Source organism: Salvelinus alpinus, chromosome 3, assembly GCF_045679555.1.
Source record: "Salvelinus alpinus chromosome 3, SLU_Salpinus.1, whole genome shotgun sequence".
In the NCBI taxonomy this organism is placed as follows: Eukaryota; Metazoa; Chordata; class Actinopteri; order Salmoniformes; family Salmonidae; genus Salvelinus; species Salvelinus alpinus.
The window spans coordinates 53,319,628-53,340,522 of NC_092088.1; the positions used below are offsets into that span (position 1 = coordinate 53,319,628).

Consider the following 20,895-nt stretch of genomic DNA (forward strand, 5'->3'; position numbering starts at 1 on the left):
AGTTGAAGTGTACCTATGATAAAAATTACAGACCTCTACATGCTTTGTAAGTAGGAAAACCTGCAAAATCGGCAGTGTATCAAATACTTGTTCTCCCCACTGTATATACTTACGCTGAGTGTGTCGCCGTGATCTCTGTTGGAAAGTTTGTTTCTGTTGGAGCGTTTGTCCGCCCTCTCTCTCTCTGCCGTGGTTAGAATGGATAGTTCAGAGTAACATTCGGCAATGTGGTGATAGATAGATATTTCGGCGGTTGTTGGTCTTTGCGTTCAATGATACCGAATTCCTAGCTGCAGACTACTAATACGTATCAAAGATTTGTTCTTATTCTGTCGGTTTGATAGTCTCAGAGTTTAACCACGTGGTATGGTTAAGAATTCAGCAATGGGTTCAAACCTTAGTAATTGAGGTAAGCTTGGTCTCTACTCAAACCTTAGCCCTCTCGTAATTGAGAGAAGCATGGTCTGAAGATAAATTCCCAAGTTGGGGGTTATATTCGGAAGAGCAGAAAGGGGCTGACCCATGACGCCAGATCAATGTCTGTGCTCATGAGGCGGGCCTATGATTTAGTTAAACTCCAAAGGGAATTGAACAGTATAAAATCACATTACATAATTTCCCAAATAGTTTCATCTTTACTCATTAATTTTATACAACAATTAGATGAAAGCCTCACAACTGAGACTCTTGTATAAACAGGGTTATGGTAATGTGGCTGTATTGTCTCTCATGAGTTTCACACATTTGTACCAAACGGACCAGTTCGTAGCTGGCTTCTTCACCGACCATGTATACATTCTCCAGAACATGAATATTGTTCAGTTCTCAAGTTCTGTGATGTGGAAGAAGTTCCTTTGTTCTCTCTATGAAAACTCACTCTCTCTCTCTATACTGTCTGACCATGAGGAAGAATCTCCTCCAGGAATTGATGGCCTGCCTAACAGCAGCCTGGGTGTAGGAGAGAGAGAGATATAGAGAGAGGGGGATTGTGCAGAGAGATGGGGATGGTGCTCGCTGTACCCAAAAAGGGCAACGTCATGACAATAGTCACTTCACCCCTACCTACATATACAAATGACCTCAACTACCTATACGCCCGCACACTGACTCGGTACCGGTACCCCCTGTATATGGCCTTGTTATTGTTATTTTATTGTGTTACTTTTTATTATTTTTTACTTTCGTTTATTTGGTAAATACTTTCTTAACTCTTCTTGAACTGCAGTCGGTTAAGGGCTTGTAATTAAGTGTTTCACGGTAAGGTCTACGCTTTTTGTATTCGGCGCATGTGACAAATAAAGTGTGATATACCTTAGGCGGCAGGTAGCCTAGTGTTTAGCGCATTGGGCCAATAACCAAAAGGTTGCGCGATCGAATCCCTGAGCTGACAAGGTAAACATCTGTCGTTCTGCCCCTGAACAAGGCAGTTAACCCACTGTTCCTAGGCCGTCATTGTAAAAAAGAAGTTGTTATTTACTGACTCGCCTAGTTAAATAAAGGTTTGGGGGGAAAAAATTATATGTGGAGTGAAATAACCAGAGTATCCTACCCTGCATGAGTGAAAAACGAACCGGCGGGAAAGTGGCCTCCATTCACTATTTGAGTGCATAAAGATTATGTATTTTTCCCCCTGCCCCTGTTCCTGCCAATTTGATAATGGGCCATTCTAATCTAAACTAATTTTACATATTAGTAAAGACAAGATTAAATGAGTTAATGGGTGAAAATATGATCACTTGATGAGAGAACAGCGTGTGCAGCTTGAGGCAGGGCACAGAGCTCTAACTTTTTGTGCAACTCAAATCATCACTATCATCAATAGCCTATAGTCGCATCATGCAGCCCATATACATATTTTATATATTTTGATTTCTAAGACATTCAAAGGTTTGTATCATTCACAACTAAACTTGCCACTTCATATGTGCAGTCACTTCGGAATGGGAAAAACTTAAAAACATTTATTTTCAACATTTTTGTCATTTAGCAGACACTCTTATCCAGAGTGACTTACACACATTTTCATGCTTTTTTCCTACTGGTTCCCCAAGGGAATTGAACCCACAACCCTGGCGTTGCAAGCACCATGCTCTACCAACTATTTAATTCAGCTAAGTTAAATTACATTCCTACTATAAAATCATATAAAATAATGGCATTTATAAGCATATGTTGTCTGCTAAATGAACAAGCCTACATCCTATGGCATGGTGCATAGCCAGATAACATACAGTAGTCCAACTCATATTCTGTTGTTCTGAAGAAAAAAAATCATATCATACTGTTTCTTTAGACCTGCCTAACATAAATAATAAATTTATTGTGATTGTGTATATTAAATTGATTTATTAGACTTTATTAGATATTCCAAAGGCGTGCATCAGTGGCTTGTATGCGTGGAGGCCTGGAGATGCTAAATGTGTTTATGTTAATTATTGGTCAATTACTGTGAAACTTTTGCATGACAATAACCACCTGACAACATTTCATGACTGCCACGGTCCTAGGTGTAACGTTATCCAATTGATGTGAGAAATATCCAAATGTCTGTGTTTGTAGCCAGCACTTTCAGCCAGAAGATTTCAAACGGAACGGAAGTCTCAGCTGATGGGATTGCCATGTCATCGAACGTTGAAAAGGGACGCTATTCTATTGATTTCCCTATTCACCTCAAAGAGGAAGCTATCCGATCAGCCAATATCGGCGCAGCAGAAAATTACCTAGCTAACTAGCTACAGTAGCTATAGCGAAGTAACTACTGCGGAGGCTAATGTGACTGTGTTCTATTAAGAGTCCGATCCCATCAACATCTGCAGAGGCATCAACATCAAGCTCAGCACAAGGAACTAGTGTAAGACACCTCCTAAAATCTTACTAAGATCTATTAAATATTTCCATGACTCCATGATGAGCAAATTTGTCTTGTTGTTATTGTTGGTGTGTTTACAAGTAGGCTACAACGTCTACTGTAGTTTTCTCTGTATTATGGAGGCTTAGTTGATTGTTCATGCAAGGCTTGAAGTCTACATTGGAGTAAAATAGGTGTTAGTAAGGAGGGGATGGTGTGGGTGACTGACTGGTGTCTGTTGGGGGTGGGTATTGTGTGTGAAGGTTAGTATGCATGATCTATTGACATGAGGGGGGATAGGTGGACATAGTACGTTGTTTGAGTGTGTCTTGGTAGGGACAAAGTAATAAAACGTTGGCTAATCACTGACTACTGTGTGTCCTACAGTAATCCTGCTGCTAATGACCTTGACACCAGCTTTAGTAGTACAGAGCCTGTAGACCCATTGGATGAAAGCTTTCAGCCTCGAATAAACTCAAGCACAACATCATCTGACTTCGAAACATGCAAGGACAGCCAAAGGTATTTATGAAAGCACAATACCCTCTTGAGAAAACTAAACTAAACTGCCTACAAGACAAGTGCTCCTCAATCTTTTCACATCCTTGCAATCAGTTATTTTGCATTTGGGAGAAGGGCTGTTAGTACAGTATATTCTTCTGGCCTATTGCCTTTATTGTTGGCAGTGCTTGTCTACTCAACAGTACAACTGTACTTGCTCATACATAACAATACACAACTAGACTGTCTACAAGTCAAGCCCCCCTCAAACTTTTCACATCTTTGCTAACAGCCCATCTCAATGCCCCATTATTGACTCTGAGTGTAATAAAACACATGCCAGTCTACTGTACCCTATTTTGGTTACAGATGAACATGAGGTTTAATGTATGGTTACACATCCTCATTATCAGTCTTCATGTTTTACACATCCTCATGATCAGTCTTCATGTCTTTCCAGGAGACTTGCAGTACATACAAATCTTCTGCAAGAGGTTGAAGCAGTGAGTGGTGAAGAACCGCCACAGCGCCTGCTAAACATGCTACCATTACCCAACAAAAGAAGAGGTTGACTAGCTGAAAACCATTATGGAACCTGCCTGAAACATTCAACCTACACAACATCCATATTAAGTTAGACTGATGTTGTAGTACGATATAGAATGCCTAGTATGCTCACAATTGCATTGTGGTATAGATATTGTTAGCTGTTGTACATATGTATACAAGGGTGTTTTATATGATCTCTTTTACATGTGTACTGACAAGTAACTAAACGATTCCAGCTGCATCAAAAACCAATAAAGTGTTGACTTCAACTTCTAGATGAATTCATTGTGATATTCATGAAATGCATTTGTATGAACTAGCTTCAATCTTACTGCTAAAACAAATGATGCAGAGAGTTGGTGTATCATTTAAACTTGAATTTGTTGGCAAGTAAACAGGTTTCAATAAAACAGTAGATTAGTCTGTCAATATAAGAAATAAGTAGACATGGCTTGTATTCAAGACAACGTTTATTTGCTCTGGAGACCGAGGAGAGTTTACACAGCAGTATGCAGTAACAGTTATGGCAATTTATGACATATATACAGTATAAACAGTACAATACAAATATATTACTAACGCTTAGAGTAAATACTACAGTTCTACAAAGGGAATACTTGCATATGGTGTGTTTGGGTGGTGCAATGTGGTGTTCAGAGTCACTTTGATTCAAGGGGAGATTGTTGTTATCCTCTCTAGGCTAGATGGGACGCTACCGTCCCACCTGACCACATCCAGTGAAAGTGCAGGGCGCCAAATTCAAACTACAGAATTGTAAATATTTAACATTCTTGAAGATACACATGCAATATGTCAAAATAAAGCTTAACGTCTTGTTAATCCAGCCAAGGTGTCAGATTTTAAAAAGGCTTTATGGCGAAAGCATACCATGCGATTATCTGAGGACAGCACCCCATCAAACAAACACATGATAATCATATTTCAACCCGCCAGGCGCGACACAAAACTCAGAAATAACGATATAATTAATTTCTTACCTTTGAAGATCTTCTTCTGTTGGCACTCCAAAATGTCCCATAAATGTCACAAATTGTCCTTTTGTTCGATAATGTCCTCTTTTATATCCATAAAAACTCAGTTTAGCCTGCATCAGTCAATAATCCACTCAGTTTCCCTCCGTCAAAATGCATACAAAATGAACCCCAAACGTTACTAATAAACTTTCCAATCAAGTCAAACAACGTTTATAATCAATCTTTAGGTATCCTAATATGCAAATAAACAATAACATTTAAGACGGAGATTCGTTATTGTCTTTACCGGAGATAAACAACAAAGAACGTGCTTTCCTCCACGCGCTTGGAATCACTAAAGCCAAAATGGGAGCCACCTAGAAAAACTACAATTTCTGGGTCATTGTTCTAAAAACCAGCCTGAAACTCTTTCTAAAGACTGTTGACATATAGTGGAAGCCCTATGAACTGCAATTTGGGAGGACTTGGGCTTATAATTAAAGAATCAAGCCATTGAAAACAGTGGTAAGCTGAATTTTTTTTTTGGGGGGGTGGTTTGTCCTCGGAGTTTCGCCTGCCATATCAGTTATGTTATACTCACAGACATAATTTTAACAGTTTTAGAAACTTTAGAGTGTTTTCTATCTAAATCTACCAATTAGATGCATATCCTAGCATCTGGGCCTAAGAAAGAGGCAGTTTACTTTGGGCACGCTTTTCATCCGGACGTGAAAATACTGCCCCCTATCCCAAAGAAGTTATGGGACATTTCCTCTTTAGAGTCATCAACTTCTTTGTATAAAAGTGGTATTGTCTGTGAGAGAAAAACGAAAACACTACTAGACATTCATGGGCAATCATTGTGTACTGTCTGTATTCTTACTGTAGCAGCATGGTGTAGAATATATCCCACAGACACACATTAGCTAGCTAGCTACAACACACAGGTATAGTTACTCCAAGACTAATAATTTGTGAGTCATAAAGCCAAAGTCATTTCCTTTTCTCTCCGCCATCATCAAAAAAAATCCAGTTTAGCTAACTAGCTAGACCGTCAGAATACAGTACATTTTAGGTATAGGAAACACAGCTAGCTAGCTAGCTAGTTAACTTGGCTAGCAGTGGTACTAGCAAGCCCGGTTATGGACAAATCAATCACCAAATTGTACTGTACTGAATTACACTGCCTTATGTAAAAAGAAAGGTTACAGTATATTGCTAGCTAACTACTGACAGAAAAACAACTTACTCATTTGTCATTTGCCCTCCTGAGTCCTGGTACAGCTTGTGTAGACTGCCGCCACTCCTTGCTGGTCTCACAATTATTTTGCTCACTGTCTCAATTCCTCCTCAGTGTATTCCGGCTCAAATAAATAGGGCTGTATCTTCCTACGTAAAAACATGTGTTGTCGGTCAGCTCTTCTTGGAAAGAGGACTCATCAGAAGAAGCCATTGTAGCTAATTATTTCGCAATCTCGGATAGATAGTGCACAGTAACAAAGCTTCGGTGAACCTGTAAACTAGTACCTCCCCTATTTTGAAAAGCCTGCCTTTGATGGTGGGAACAAGGAAGTAGGGCTCCCGTCAGGCTGTAGTCTTTACAAAGCCAGGGAAAATGAGTCAACCCAGATATCCTGCAATGTCCTGACAGATAGGAACATCGGCTCTATTGAACAAGGGCGACCCAATATCTACTCGCTGCTAATGTGGCCACAATAATTGTTAGAAAACATGACTCCGTTCATTTTTAGATAAGACAGCAGGCTCAATCAACAAATGCCATCATTGGTTGAACTCTCCCGGTACGAAAATTCTAAAATACAGCTATAGTGCATAAGTATGTCTAAAACACCCTCTCATCAATTAGAAATATGTAGGAAGACTGGAAAAACACCCCAAATAGTGTCTAGCGGTGAAGTTTCCCTTTAACATGACACTTTTCTGGTCCTCTTGCCTACCTCTCCTCCATTCTCCCCATTATTTTTATCTGCCACTCTCCCCTCCATCATCATTTATCTGCATTAAGTCAATTTTCTCACTGGCCTGATGCCTCTCAGATGAAGCGACTATTGGGGTATGAACCAAATGAAAACTGAAATACCATTTCCTGGTTGCTAGACTTAGTTTTCTTTAGCTATCGCTCAGTGCTGCTGAGTGATGTATGTTGTTGTTGTTGTTTCTAATTTGATCATATTGATGTGTCAACTTGTATTCAGTCAGCAGATTTTCTTAGAGTTCCTACCTATATTTCTCATCGAAAGCCATTCATTTCACTGTTATTCCTCCGGAATAAATATCGTACAAAGATAGAAATAGAAAGGAAGACAACAAGATGAAGGGAGCGAGAAAATGGTAAGAGAGAGAAGTCCCTTGGGTAACATATGACCTCCATCATGGCCATACGCCATGACTCTCATTGGCTCTTCTCTGAGCGATGCATTCTTTGCAGGAAAGTCAAGAGGTAATCTTTCGCTCTCATTCCTTCCCTCTCTCAATACCTATCTCCATTTAACATAGTGATGGTGTAGTGGGGGCCTTTGGGAGGCTACAATGACAGACAGGCACCACGTCTACCTGTCTCTGCTTTATTTGAGGAGATATGATTCCAGCGATGAGGGTTTGGAGCTTTTCAAAACAAAAGTTATGCTAAGGTTGTTTATCAATCAATCAATAAAATGTATTTATAGAGCCCTTTTTACAACAGCAGTTGTCACAAAGTGCTTATACAGAAACCGAGCCTAAAACCCCAGAGAGCAAGCAATGCAGATGTAGAGGCACAGTGATTAAGAAAAACTCCCTAGAAAAGGTGGGACCAAGAAAGAAACCTAGAGAGGTACCAGGCTCTGTTTGGTGGCCAGTCCTCTTCTGGTTGTGCCAGGTGAAGTTTATAAGAGTACATGGCCATTAAAACTTCTTATGGCTGCAATCCCGTTAACGGGATGATATGGCAACAGCCAGTGAAAGTGCAGGGCGCCAAATTCAAACAACAGAAATCTCATAAATAAAATTCCTCAAACATACATATATCTTATACTATTTTAAAGGTAATCTTGTTGTTAATCCCACCAAGTGTCCGATTTCAAATAGGCTTTACAGCGAAAGCACCACAAACGATTATGTTAGGTCACCGCAAAATCACAGAAAAACACAGTCATTTTTCCAGCCAAAGACAGGAGTCACAAAAAGCAGAAATAGAGATAAAGTTAATCACTAACCTTTGATGATCTTCCTCAGATGACACTCATAGGACTTCATGTTACACAATACATATATGTTTTGTTCGATAAAGTTCATATTTATATCCAAAAACCTCAGTTTACATTGGCGCCATGTTCAGAAATGCCTCCAAAATATCCGGAGAAATTGCAGAGAGCCACGTCAAATAACATAAATACTCATCATAAACTTTGATGAAAGATACATGTTTTACATAGAATTAAAGATACACTTGTTCTTAATGCAACCGCTGTGTCAGATTTCAAAAAGCTTTACGGCAAAAGCACAATATTCAATAATCTGAGAACAGCGTTCAGCCACAAAAGGAAGTCATACAGTTACCCGCCAAATTGTCCAGTCAACAAAACTCATAAAAAGCATTATAAATCTTCACTTACCTTTGCTGATCTTTGTCGGAATGCACTCCTAGGACTCCCACTTCCACAAGAAATGTTAGTTTTGTTCAGTAATGTCCATAATTTATGTCCAAATAGCTATTTTTGTTAGCGTGTTGGGTAAACAAATCCAAAGTCAGGAAGCGCGTTCACTAAAAGCAGACGAAATGTCCAAAAGTTCCATAACAGTCAGTAGAAACATGTCAAACGATGCATTGAATCAAACTTTAGAATGTTTTTAACATAAATCTTCAGTAACGTTCCAACCAGAGAATTACATTAACTTCAGATGTGCGATGGAACAGAGCTCCCTCGTGTGAACGCGCATGGTCAGAGCATGGTCAGGTCATGATAGACCTGACTAATTCCTGTCTCTTTCGGCCCCACTTCACAGTAGAGGCATCAGACACGGTTCTACAGACTGTTGGCATCTAGTGGAAGCCGTAGGAAGTGCAAACTCATCCATATCCCACTGTGTATTCAATACGGGCTTGGTTGAAAATCGACCAATTCCCACTTCCTGTTTTTGATTTTTTTCTCAGGTTTTTGCCTGCCATATGAGTTCTGTTATACTCACAGACATCATTCAAACAGTTTTAGAAACTTCAGAGTGTTTTCTATCCAATACTAATAATAATATGCATATATTAGCAACTGGGACTGAGGAGCAGGCCATTTACTATGGGCACCTCTGGGCACCTTTCATCTAAGCTACTCAATACTGCCACTGCACCCATAAGAAGTTTTAAGGGTCAAATAATAATCACAGTCATTGTAGAGGCTTCAAGAGAGACAACGGGAGTGAATGTCAGTTGGCTTTTCATAGCCAGGCATTTAGAGGTCGAGACAGAACAGCAGCAACTGGGTCAGCAGCATAAGCAGGTGGACTAGGGATGGGGACAGCCAGGAGTCGTCAGGCCAGGTAGTCCCTGAGGCATGGTCCTAGGGCTCAGATCCTCCGGGACAGGAGTGAGTGAGTGAGTGAGTGAGTGAGTGAGTGAGTATATCTAAGCTCACACAGGACACCAGATAAGACAGGATAATTATACAGTGGGGGACACTGTGGCCAAGTCCAAATTTAGCCCCAGACAGGGACAACCAGGCAGGATATAACCCCACCCACTTTGGCAAAGCACAGCCCCCACACCCCTAAAGGGATCTCAACAGGCTTACTACCCTGAGACAAGGCCGAGTACAGCCCACAAAGATCTCCCCACTGCAGGAGCCCGAGGACAGGAAGGATGGAAGAAGTTATGGGACATTTCCTCTTTAGAGTCATCAACTTCTTTGTATAAAAGTGGTATTGTCTGTGAGAGAAAAACGAAAACACTACTAGACATTCATGGGCAATCATTGTGTACTGTCTGTATTCTTACTGTAGCAGCATGGTGTAGAATATATCCCACAGACACACATTAGCTAGCTAGCTACAACACACAGGTATAGTTACTCCAAGACTAATAATTTGTGAGTCATAAAGCCAAAGTCATTTCCTTTTCTCTCCGCCATCATCAAAAAAAATCCAGTTTAGCTAACTAGCTAGACCGTCAGAATACAGTACATTTTAGGTATAGGAAACACAGCTAGCTAGCTAGCTAGTTAACTTGGCTAGCAGTGGTACTAGCAAGCCCGGTTATGGACAAATCAATCACCAAATTGTACTGTACTGAATTACACTGCCTTATGTAAAAAGAAAGGTTACAGTATATTGCTAGCTAACTACTGACAGAAAAACAACTTACTCATTTGTCATTTGCCCTCCTGAGTCCTGGTACAGCTTGTGTAGACTGCCGCCACTCCTTGCTGGTCTCACAATTATTTTGCTCACTGTCTCAATTCCTCCTCAGTGTATTCCGGCTCAAATAAATAGGGCTGTATCTTCCTACGTAAAAACATGTGTTGTCGGTCAGCTCTTCTTGGAAAGAGGACTCATCAGAAGAAGCCATTGTAGCTAATTATTTCGCAATCTCGGATAGATAGTGCACAGTAACAAAGCTTCGGTGAACCTGTAAACTAGTACCTCCCCTATTTTGAAAAGCCTGCCTTTGATGGTGGGAACAAGGAAGTAGGGCTCCCGTCAGGCTGTAGTCTTTACAAAGCCAGGGAAAATGAGTCAACCCAGATATCCTGCAATGTCCTGACAGATAGGAACATCGGCTCTATTGAACAAGGGCGACCCAATATCTACTCGCTGCTAATGTGGCCACAATAATTGTTAGAAAACATGACTCCGTTCATTTTTAAATTTGGACTTGGCCACAGTGTCCCCCACTGTATAATTATCCTGTCTTATCTGGTGTCCTTGGTTGGAGTATAAGCAAATTATTTGTTGCGATTGCAAACGTAATAAGATGGCGGTACAATAGTCCAGAATTATTAGGAAAAACATTTTGATTCAGGAAATCTATTCCACGGGACAAAACTAGATCCAGGGTATGATTTTGGCAATGCGTAGGTCCCGAGACATGTTGGATAAAACTCACTGAGTCTGTGATGGCTCTGAAAGCCTTTTGTCTGTGGAGTTCTTCATGTGAATATTGAAGTCATGAAAAAATGTAATATTTTCTGCCATGACTACAGGGTCAGATAGGATTTTGGATAACTCAGTGAGGAATGCTGTGTACGGACCAGGAGGCCTGTAAACAGTAGCTATAAAAAGGGATTGGGTAGGCTGCATAGATTTCATGACTAGAACCTCAGAAAATGAAATTTGCTGTCAAAAAGGGTAGCAACACCTCCGCCTTTGTGGAATGCACTGGGGATATGGTCACTAGTGTAACCAGGAGGACAGGCCTCATTTAACTCAGTAAATTCATCAGGCTTAAGCAATGTTTCAGACAGGTCAATCACATCACGTTTATGATTAGTTCATTGACTATGACTGACTTGTAAGTGAGGGATCTAACATTATTAAGTAGTCCTATTTTGAGTTGTTAGGTATTATACATCTTTTCGGCAAAATTACGGGGATGTAGGAGGTCTTTATTCCAGGGGTATGGGATAAGACTTCAGCCACCGTCCTTTCATTCCAGTTAGAGGACAAGTTCACTTATTTTAAACAAAATCACATTTCTTATGTAAATAGCATGTTATAGAGGTGTCCAGGAACATTTGGGGGAATTTCACAAGGTTTTGAAAAACTTAGCCAACCAGCAATAGACTTTCTCATGTTCGTTCTTCAGTTGAACGGGCAGAGCTAAAACATGAACAAAGCCTCCAGAAACACCTAAATACGTTATTTTAGAAACGACAATGCTCTCAATATAGTTATGCAGGTCTTTAGATGTTGTACACATGAAATTGTGTGATTTTGAATTTCATCCGCAATGTTATATTCCATTTTGTTGGACTCGAGCGCAACATTTCCGTGTGCGAGCATGCGCTGGCTTTCTCATTCTCATTGTGGTGATACGAGAAAGCATGCACATGCTTGAACATGGAAATGCACAAGGAAGTCTATTGCTGTTGGGGTAAGTTTCTCAAAAAAATAAAAAAAATGAGATTTGGTTAAAAAAAGTGAACTTGTCCTTTAAGAGAGACAAAGGCAACCAAAATATGCAGAAAGACCTCCCTACACACACACATACACACACTGAATAGCAGACTGAGAGGTAGACTGAGCGGTGTGGTCGATAAGGATTTTGGTGGTGTAATGGGGGATGTCGATATGTAAACATCAGGCTTCTGGAGCTGACGGTGGAAATGGAGACTCCAAATAGTTCAAACAAGGGAAACTTTGTTTTAATGAGGCATTTTGGAGGGGACTGTGAAAGTGAACAGTATATTCCCTTACTAACTTTGGAGGTGATGCTTGAGATCATTATGTCATTTTGAATGTTAAAACATTTGAGTATTGTGGAGTTCTATTATGGATAGTTCTAAACTAGATAAGCCTGCTGCTACCATATCAGTGTCAATAGCTGTCATATTCTGTAGCTGTCACAGTAACATTAACTTTCGAAGAAGAAGAAAATTAGGAAACCATTATTTATTATTTACTATTTTATTATCGTTATTTATTATTTTGCGTTTCTCTACTGTTCTTGAAATATGATCCTATAAATCAATGGCTCCCCTTATTATTTGTTCAATCTAGATCCAACTAAGTTATTCTGTGTTCATCTCTGTGCTGAGACACACATGCAAGTGCAATCTAAATATACTGTAAAGTGTTACAAATAAATACATTGAATAAACATTTTAAAAACACATTACATCTTGTTACAATTTTAACTCCCTTATCTGTTATCTGCATGTTACAAAGGACATGTTTGTGTCTGAGGTCTTTCATATGACCTCTGTATGCAGAGATGTGTGTAGTAGAAGTGCTCCTCTTTAGTAAAGGGCCTGGAGAGAGTTATCTGTCCCCAGAGGACCTGCCCACTCATGGGGAAAATAGCCCCATGTGAAGCAGGGAGAAAGCAGTGACATTTAACACTCACACACACACACGAGGACCATATGAATACAGATATGTTAGACTAGATTGTTATTCATAAAAATACGAATGGCATTCCTAATGAAAACATGGTAGCTTGATACAACACCCCTTCCCACTCTCTCACACACCCAAAAAACATGCCCAGTCTTATTTAATTTCATTAGAAGGATGTACATTGATATGTGTTTATGTTATAGAACAAACATTGTACTGTAATGGAGTTTAATAGACAATCTAATATTGATAGCAGCGTCCCAGCCACACACCAGATGAATTACCTATATGAGCTCAGCAAGATGAATACCATGTCTTTGAAAGTCAGAGAAGGATGCAGACTTTCTTTTTACAGTTATAAAATATAAAGTATGAGTATGATTGTCCCCGGTTCTGAAGCGTAATCTGAAGGTCTGAGGCTGATCCATTAGAATGTAGATTTGAAGGATAAAGAAACATACTCAGATAAAGTAACATAAAATCATCACTATCCCTTTGTTTGTACTTTCTATTTGGACATGGCGTTTGTACAGTCACAGAGTGTGTTCTGTCCTGAATGTATTGACATTGATTTAAATATGTTTGTGGTTTATGTTTAGGCTTACATTGTCGGTAATGACAGACAAATGCTTCCTCACAGAGTCCACATTACTGACATTGATCCTGATTTGTAAACTGCACAGTAGGCGTGTATAAACAAATGTGTTTACCCAAAGTATACTTTGATTGTAACAGTCTCACCATGCTTTGCATAAGCACTGATGCATACAGTTGAAGTCGGAAGTTTACATACACCTTAGCCAAATACATTTGAACTTAGTTTTTCAAAATTCCTGACATTTAATCCAAGTAAAAATTCCCTGTTTTAGGTCAGTTAGGATCACCACTTTATTGTAAGAATGTGAAATGTCAGAATAATAGTAGAGAGAATGATTTATTTCAGCTTTTGTTTCTTTCATCATGTTACCAGTGGGTCAGAAGTTTACAAACACTCAATTAGTATTTGGTAGCATTGCCTTTAAATTGTTTAACTTGGGTCAAACGTTTCGGATATTCTTCCACAAGCTTCCCACATTAAATTGGGTGAATTTGGGCCAATTCGTCTTGACAGAGCTGGTGTAACTGAGTCAGGTTGTTAGGCCTCCTTGCTCGCACACGCTTTTTCAGTTCTGCCCACACATTTTCTATAGGATTGAGGTCAGGGCTTTGTGATGGCCACTCCAATACCTTGACTTTGTTGTCCTTAAGCCATTTTGCCACAACTTTGGAAGTATGCTTGGGGTCATTGTCCATTTATTAGACCCATTTGCAACCAAGCTTTAACTTCCTGACTGATCTCTTGAGATGTTGCTTCAATATATCCACATACTTTTCATTCCTCATGAAGCCATCTATTTTGTGAAGTGCACCAGTCCCTCGTGCAGCAAAGCACCCCCACAACATGATACTGCCACCCCGTGCTTCACGGTTGGGATGGTGTTCTTCGGCTTGCAAGCCTCCCCCATTTTCCTCCATACATAACGATGGTCATTATGGCCAAACAGTTCTATTTTTGTTTCATCAGACCAGAGAACATTTCTCCAACAAGTACGATCTTTGTCCCCATGTGCAGTTGCAAACCGTAGTCTGGCTTTTTTATTTTGGTTTTGGAGCAGTGGCTTCTTCCTTGCTGAGCGGACTTTCAGGTTATGTCAATATAGGACTCGTTTTTACTGTGGATGTAGATACTTTTGTACCTGTTTCCTCCAGCATCTTCACAAGGTCCTTTGCTGTTGTTCTGGGATTGATTTGCACTTTTCGCACCAAAGTACGTTCATCTCTAGGAGACAGAACGTGTCTCCTTCCTGAGCGGTATGACGGCTGCGTGGTCCCATGGTGTTTATAGTTTCATACTATTGTTTGTACAGCTGAACGTGGTACCTTCAGGCATTTGGAAATTGCTCCCAAGGTTGATCCAGACTTGTGGAGGTCTACAATTATTTTTCTGAGGTCTTGGCTGATTTCTTTTGATTTTCCCATGATGTCAAGCAAAGAGGCACTGAGTTTGAAGGTATGCCTTGAAATACATCCACAGGTACACCTCCAATTGTCTCAAATGATGTCAATTAGCCTATCAGAAGCTTCTAAAGCCATGACATCATTTTCTGGAATTTTCCAAGCTGTTTAAAGGCACACTCAACTTAGTGTATGTAAACTTCTTACCCACTGGAATTGTGATACAGTGAATTATAAGTGAAATAATCTGTCTATAAACAATTGTTTGAAAAATGTATTGTGTCATGCACAAAGTAGATGTCCTAACCGACTTGCCAAAACTATAGTTTGTTAACAAGAAATTTGTGTATGTGTATGTAAACTTCCGACTTCAACTGTACACTGCATGAAAAACCTGGCTTTTCAAACTACATAGATGTTGTTTTTTTATCTCTTTCGAACTCAACAAATTTTTTTATTTATTTATTTCACCTTTATTTAACCAGGTAGGCAAATTGAGAACACGTTCTCATTTACAATTGCGACCTGGCCAAGATAAAGCAAAGCAGTTCGATACATACAACAACACATAGTTACACATGGAGTAAAACAAACATACAGTCAATAATACAGTGAAAAATAAGTCTATATACAATGTGAGCAAGTGAGGTGAGATATGGGAGGTGAAGGCAAACAAAATATATATAAAAATAAATAAAAATATAAAAAGGCCATGGTGGCGAAGTAAATACAATATAGCAAGTAAAAAAAACACTGGAATGGTTGGTTTGCAGTGGAAGAAAGTGCAAAGTAGAGATAGAGATAATGGGGTGCAAAGGAGCAAAAATAAATAAATGAATACAGTAGGTAAAGAGGTAGTTGTTTGGGCTAAATTATAGATGGGCTATGTACAGGTGCAGTAATCTATGAGCTGCTCTGACAGCTGGTGCTTAAAGCTAGTGAGGGAGATAAGTGTTTCCAGTTTCAGAGATTTTTGTAGTTTGTTCCAGTCATTGGCAGCAGAGAACTGGAAGGAGAGGCGGCCAAAGGAGGAATTGGTTTTGGGGGTGACCAGAGAGATATACCTGCTGGAGCGCGTGCTACAGGTAGGTGCTGCTATGGTGACCAGCGAGCTGAGATAAGGGGGGACTTTACCGAGCAGGGTCTTGTAGATGACCTGGAGCCAGTGGGTTTGGCGACGAGTATGAAGCGAGGGCCAGCCAACGAGAGTGTACAGGTCGCAGTGGTGGGTAGTGTAAGGGGCTTTGGTGACAAAACGGATGGCACTGTGGTAGACTGCATCCAATTTATTGAGTAGGGTATTGGAGGCTATTTTGTAAATGACATCACCGAAGTCGAGGATTGGTAGGATGGTCAGTTTTACAAGGGTATGTTTGGCAGCATGAGTGAAGGATGCTTTGTTGCGGAATAGGAAGCTAATTCTAGATTTAACTTTGGATTGGAGATGTTTGATGTGAGTCTGGAAGGAGAGTTTACAGTCTAACCAGACACCTAGGTATCTGTAGTTGTCCACATATTCTAAGTCAAAGCCGTCTAGAGTAGTGATGTTGGACAGGCGGGCAGGTGCAGGCAGCGATCGGTTGAAGAGCATGCATTTAGTTTTACTTGTATTTAAGAGCAATTGGAGGCCACGGAAGGAGAGTTGTATGGCATTGAAGCTCGCCTGGAGGGTTGTTAACACAGTGTCAAAAGAAGGGCCAGAAGTATACAGAATAGTGTCATCTGCGTAGAGGTGGATCAGAGACTCACCAGCAGCAAGAGCGACATCATTGATGTATACAGAGAAGAGAGTCGGTCCAAGAATTGAACCCTGTGGCACCCCCATAGAGACTGCCAGAGGCCCGGACAACAGACCCTCCGATTTGACACACTGAACTCTATCAGAGAAGTAGTTGGTGAACCAGGCGAGGCAATCATTAGAGAAACCAAGGCTGTCGAGTCTGCCGATAAGAATACGGTGATTGACAGAGTCAAAAGCCTTGGCCAGGTCAATGAATACAGCTGCACAGTATTGTTTCCTATCGATGGCGGTTACGATATCGTTTATGACCTTGAGCGTGGCTGAGGTGTACCCATGACCAGCTCTGAAACCAGATTGCATAGCGGAGAAGGTATGGTGGGATTCGAAATGGTCGGTAATCTGTTTGTTAACTTGGCTTTCGAAGACCTTAGAAAGGCAGGGTAGGATAGATATGGGTCTGTAGCTGTTTGGGTCAAGAGTGTCCCCCCCTTTGAAGAGGGGGATAACCGCAGCTGCTTTCCAATCTTTGGGAATCTCAGACGACACGAAAGAGAGGTTGAAGAGGCTAGTAATAGGGGTGGCAACAATTTCAGCAGATAGTTTTAGAAAGAAAGGGTCCAGATTATCTAGCCCGGCTGATTTGTAAGGGTCCAGATTTTGCAGCTCTTTCAGAACATCAGCTGACTGTATTTGGGAGAAAGAGAAATGGGAAAGGCTTGGGCGAGTTGCTGTGGGGGGTGCAGTGCTGTTGACCGGGGAAGGGGTAGCCAGGTGGAAAGCATGACCAGCCGTAGAAAAATGCTTATTGAAATTCTCAATTATAGTGGATTTGTCGGTGGTGACAGTGTTTCCTATCTTCAGTGCAGTTGGAAGCTGGGAGGAGGTGTTCTTATTCTCCATGGACTTTACAGTGTCCCAGAACTTTTTGGAGTTTGTGTTGCAGGAAGCAAATTTCTGCTTGAAAAAGCTAGCCTTGGCTTTTCTAACTGCCTGTGTATATTGGTTCCTAGCTTCCCTGAAAAGTTGCATATCACGGGGGCTGTTCGATGCTAATGCAGAACGCCATAGGATATTTTTCTGTTGGTTAAGGGCAGTCAGGTCAGGAGAGAACCAACGGCTATATCTGTTCCTGGTTCTAAATTTCTTGAATGGGGCATGCTTATTCAAGATGGTGAGGAAGGCATTTTAAAAAAATATCCAGGCATCCTCTACTGACGGGATAAGATCAATATCCTTCCAGGATACCTCGGCCAGGTCGATTAGAAAGGCCTGCTCGCTGAAGTGTTTCAGGGAGCGTTTGACAGTGATGAGTGGAGGTCGTTTGACCGCTGACCCATTACGGATGCAGGCAATGAGGCAGTGATCGCTGAGATCTTGGTTGAAAACAGCAGAGGTGTATTTGGAGGGCAAGTTGGTTAGGATGATATCTATGAGGGTACCCGTGTTTACGGAATTGGGGTGGTACCTGGTAGGTTCATTGATAATTTGTGTGAGATTGAGGGCATCAAGCTTAGATTGTAGGATGGCTGGGGTGTTAAGCATGTTCCAATTTAGGTCGCCTAGCAGCACGAGCTCTGAAGATAGATGGGGGGCAATCAGTTCACATATGGTGTCCAGAGCACAGCTGGGGGCAGAGGGTGGTCTATAGCAGGCGGCAACGGTGAGAGACTTGTTTTTAGAGAGGTGGATTTTTAAAAGTAGAAGTTCAAATTGTTTGGGAACAGACCTGGATAGTAAAACAGAACTCTGCAGGCAATCTTTGCAGTAGATTGCAACACCGCCCCCTTTGGCCGTTCTATCTTGTCTGAAAATATTGTAATTAGGGATGAAAATGTCAGAATTTTTGGTGGTCTTCCTAAGCCAGGATTCAGACACGGCTTAAACATCCGGGTTGGCAGAGTGTGCTAAAGCAGTGAACAAAACAAACTTAGGGAGGAGGCTTCTAATGTTAACATGCATGAAACCAAGGCTATTACGGTTACAGAAGTCATCAAAAGAGAGCGCCTGGGGAATAGGAGTGGAGCTAGGTACTGCAGGGCCTGGGTTCACCTCTACATCACCAGAGGAACAGAGGAGGAGTAGGATAAGGGTACGGCTAAAAGCTATGAGAATTGGTCGTCTAGAACGACTAGAACAGAGAGTAAAAGGAAGTTTCTGGGGGCGATAAAATAGCTTCAAGGAATAATGTACAGGCAAAGGTATGGCAGGATGTGAATACAGTGGGGGTAAACCTAGGTATTGAGTGATGATGAGAGAGATATTGTCTCTAGAAACATCATTGAAACCAGGTGATGTCATCGCATATGTGGGTGGTGGAACTGAGAGGTTGGATATGGTATAGTGAACAGGGCTAGAGGCTCTACAGTGAAATAAGCCAATAAACACTAACCAGAACAGCAATGGACAAGGCATATTTACATTAAGGAGAGGCATGCTTAATCGAGTGATCATAAGGGTCCAGTGAATAGAGGTTGGTTGGGGTCACGGCGATCCAGACAGCTGGCCGGGTAGATGGCTATCAGTAGCAAGATAGCATAGGATGGAAGTCTATTTTTAGACACCTCGTGCGTTTCCGTCGGTAGATTAGTGGGGTTCCGTGTGGTAGAGGGGATCAATCCAATTGGCAAAATAGTTATAGTGACCCAAGAAAAATTGTCCGATATACTTATTCAGATAGCAGCCGATAAGACAGCTAACGATTAGCGGGCCCCAGATGAGCGTTCAGGTAACGTTGCGACGGAGGTGCCAGTTGGATAACTCCCTCGGGCAGATAATGTCGGCAGTCAGTCGTGAAGGCCCGATGGGGCTCCGCATCTGCAGCAACAACAACAAAAAAAAACGGGTCCGGATAGGTGACTGTAGCCCAGGAGTGGCTGATGGAACTCCTCAGCTGGCTAGCTCCGGAATAATTTAAGTTTGCTCCGGGATCGACGTAAGCCAATAGTCACACGGTTTGCAGCTAGCTAGCTGTGAAATCAAGGTGCAAACGTCCAGAGCCTGCGGCTGAAATCCGGGGACACTGAGAAAAATAGTCCCGGTATGCTCCGGTCCGAGTCCGAGTCGCGTTGCACAAAAGTGCCGATAGATTATCGAGCTAAAGGAATAGCTGAAGACCACAAACGTGGGCAGCTGAAACACCAACGCTAGCCAGCAAACCGGCTAACTTCTAGGCAGCTTCAGATCAGCTACTGGCTAGCTTCTAGTTAGCTTCTGGTTAGCCTCTGGCTAGCTTCCACTGTGGATTTTCAGATTTGAGGTAAATAATACTTTTTTTTGTAATTTGTGAGGCGGGTTGCAGGAAAGCTTTTGTAGTTGAGTTCTTGGATAATAAAATATATAAAGATATGCGAAGAAAGGTGTAAATATATATATATACAGGACACGATAAGACGAGGACAAAAAAAGAACGTCTGAACTGCTAAGCCATCTTGGAAGAGAAATCATGTTCAATTCGAGAGAAAATGAAAGAAGGGATGAGCAAGGGAGCACTCAATATTTCATAACACTATCAGTCTTCAATGTTCAGAGTTGGGCTTGTGATGAAATCCCCAAGTCTTAAAATAACCCATGCAGTTTGGTTCAGGATTTTGATATCCCATTCCTCTTTCTCGTTCTCCTCTCCTGTGTTACCGATGTCCTTCATTGTACATGGAAGTTGTAAGGTCTCCTGCACTGGAAGGTCCACTCGGTTGCACAGGGTCTTACAACATCCTTCATCAATAATTCTAGACAATAGATAATATTCAGTGTAGGGTTGTGTATCATATTAAAGCAGAGAACAATGACTCCATTAAAACACAGAACAAAGACTTCATGATCTTTACTGACTTTTCATAGAAGTGGGTTAGTTTGAATAGTGGACTACAGGGCATATTGCTAAAAGGGATTCACTTGGTGAAATAAAGCTTTGCTATAATGAGCCAATTCATTCATTCAAATGTCCTAGTCTTATAGAAAGTGGAAAAAAGTGTGTGTTTGGAACAGACCAAACAAACCAAATATATATTTTTTTGTATTAACATGATTTGAAAGGGGCTGATAATTCAAGTGAGTTATAATACTGTTGAAACTATCTTTCCATTCTAATTTTGGCCCACCATTGTTGTAATAGCCTGTAGGCAGCAGGAAGGCTGTGCAGAGAGGACATGCTGCATGTGGATGACTGAGCTATGCTCTGTGTTTAGATACAGTCCTGGTGTCTGGCCTAAGGCCAGCTCTCTTGTCATGTCAGCTTGGTCCCC

General features: G+C 41.1%; 1 protein-coding gene and 1 long non-coding RNA gene across 4 annotated transcripts in view; both read left to right on the forward strand.

Moving 5' to 3' along the window:
- The window catches only part of LOC139570958 (glutamate receptor ionotropic, delta-1-like), a 448,588-nt gene that overhangs the window by 372,339 nt on the left and 55,354 nt on the right, over positions 1-20,895 (forward strand). The window lies entirely within an intron of this gene.
- Positions 1,754-4,156, forward strand: LOC139570961 (uncharacterized). Its single transcript, XR_011674205.1, has 3 exons — positions 1,754-2,851; positions 3,236-3,370; positions 3,810-4,156. It is a non-coding gene; the product is annotated as an uncharacterized lncRNA (long non-coding RNA).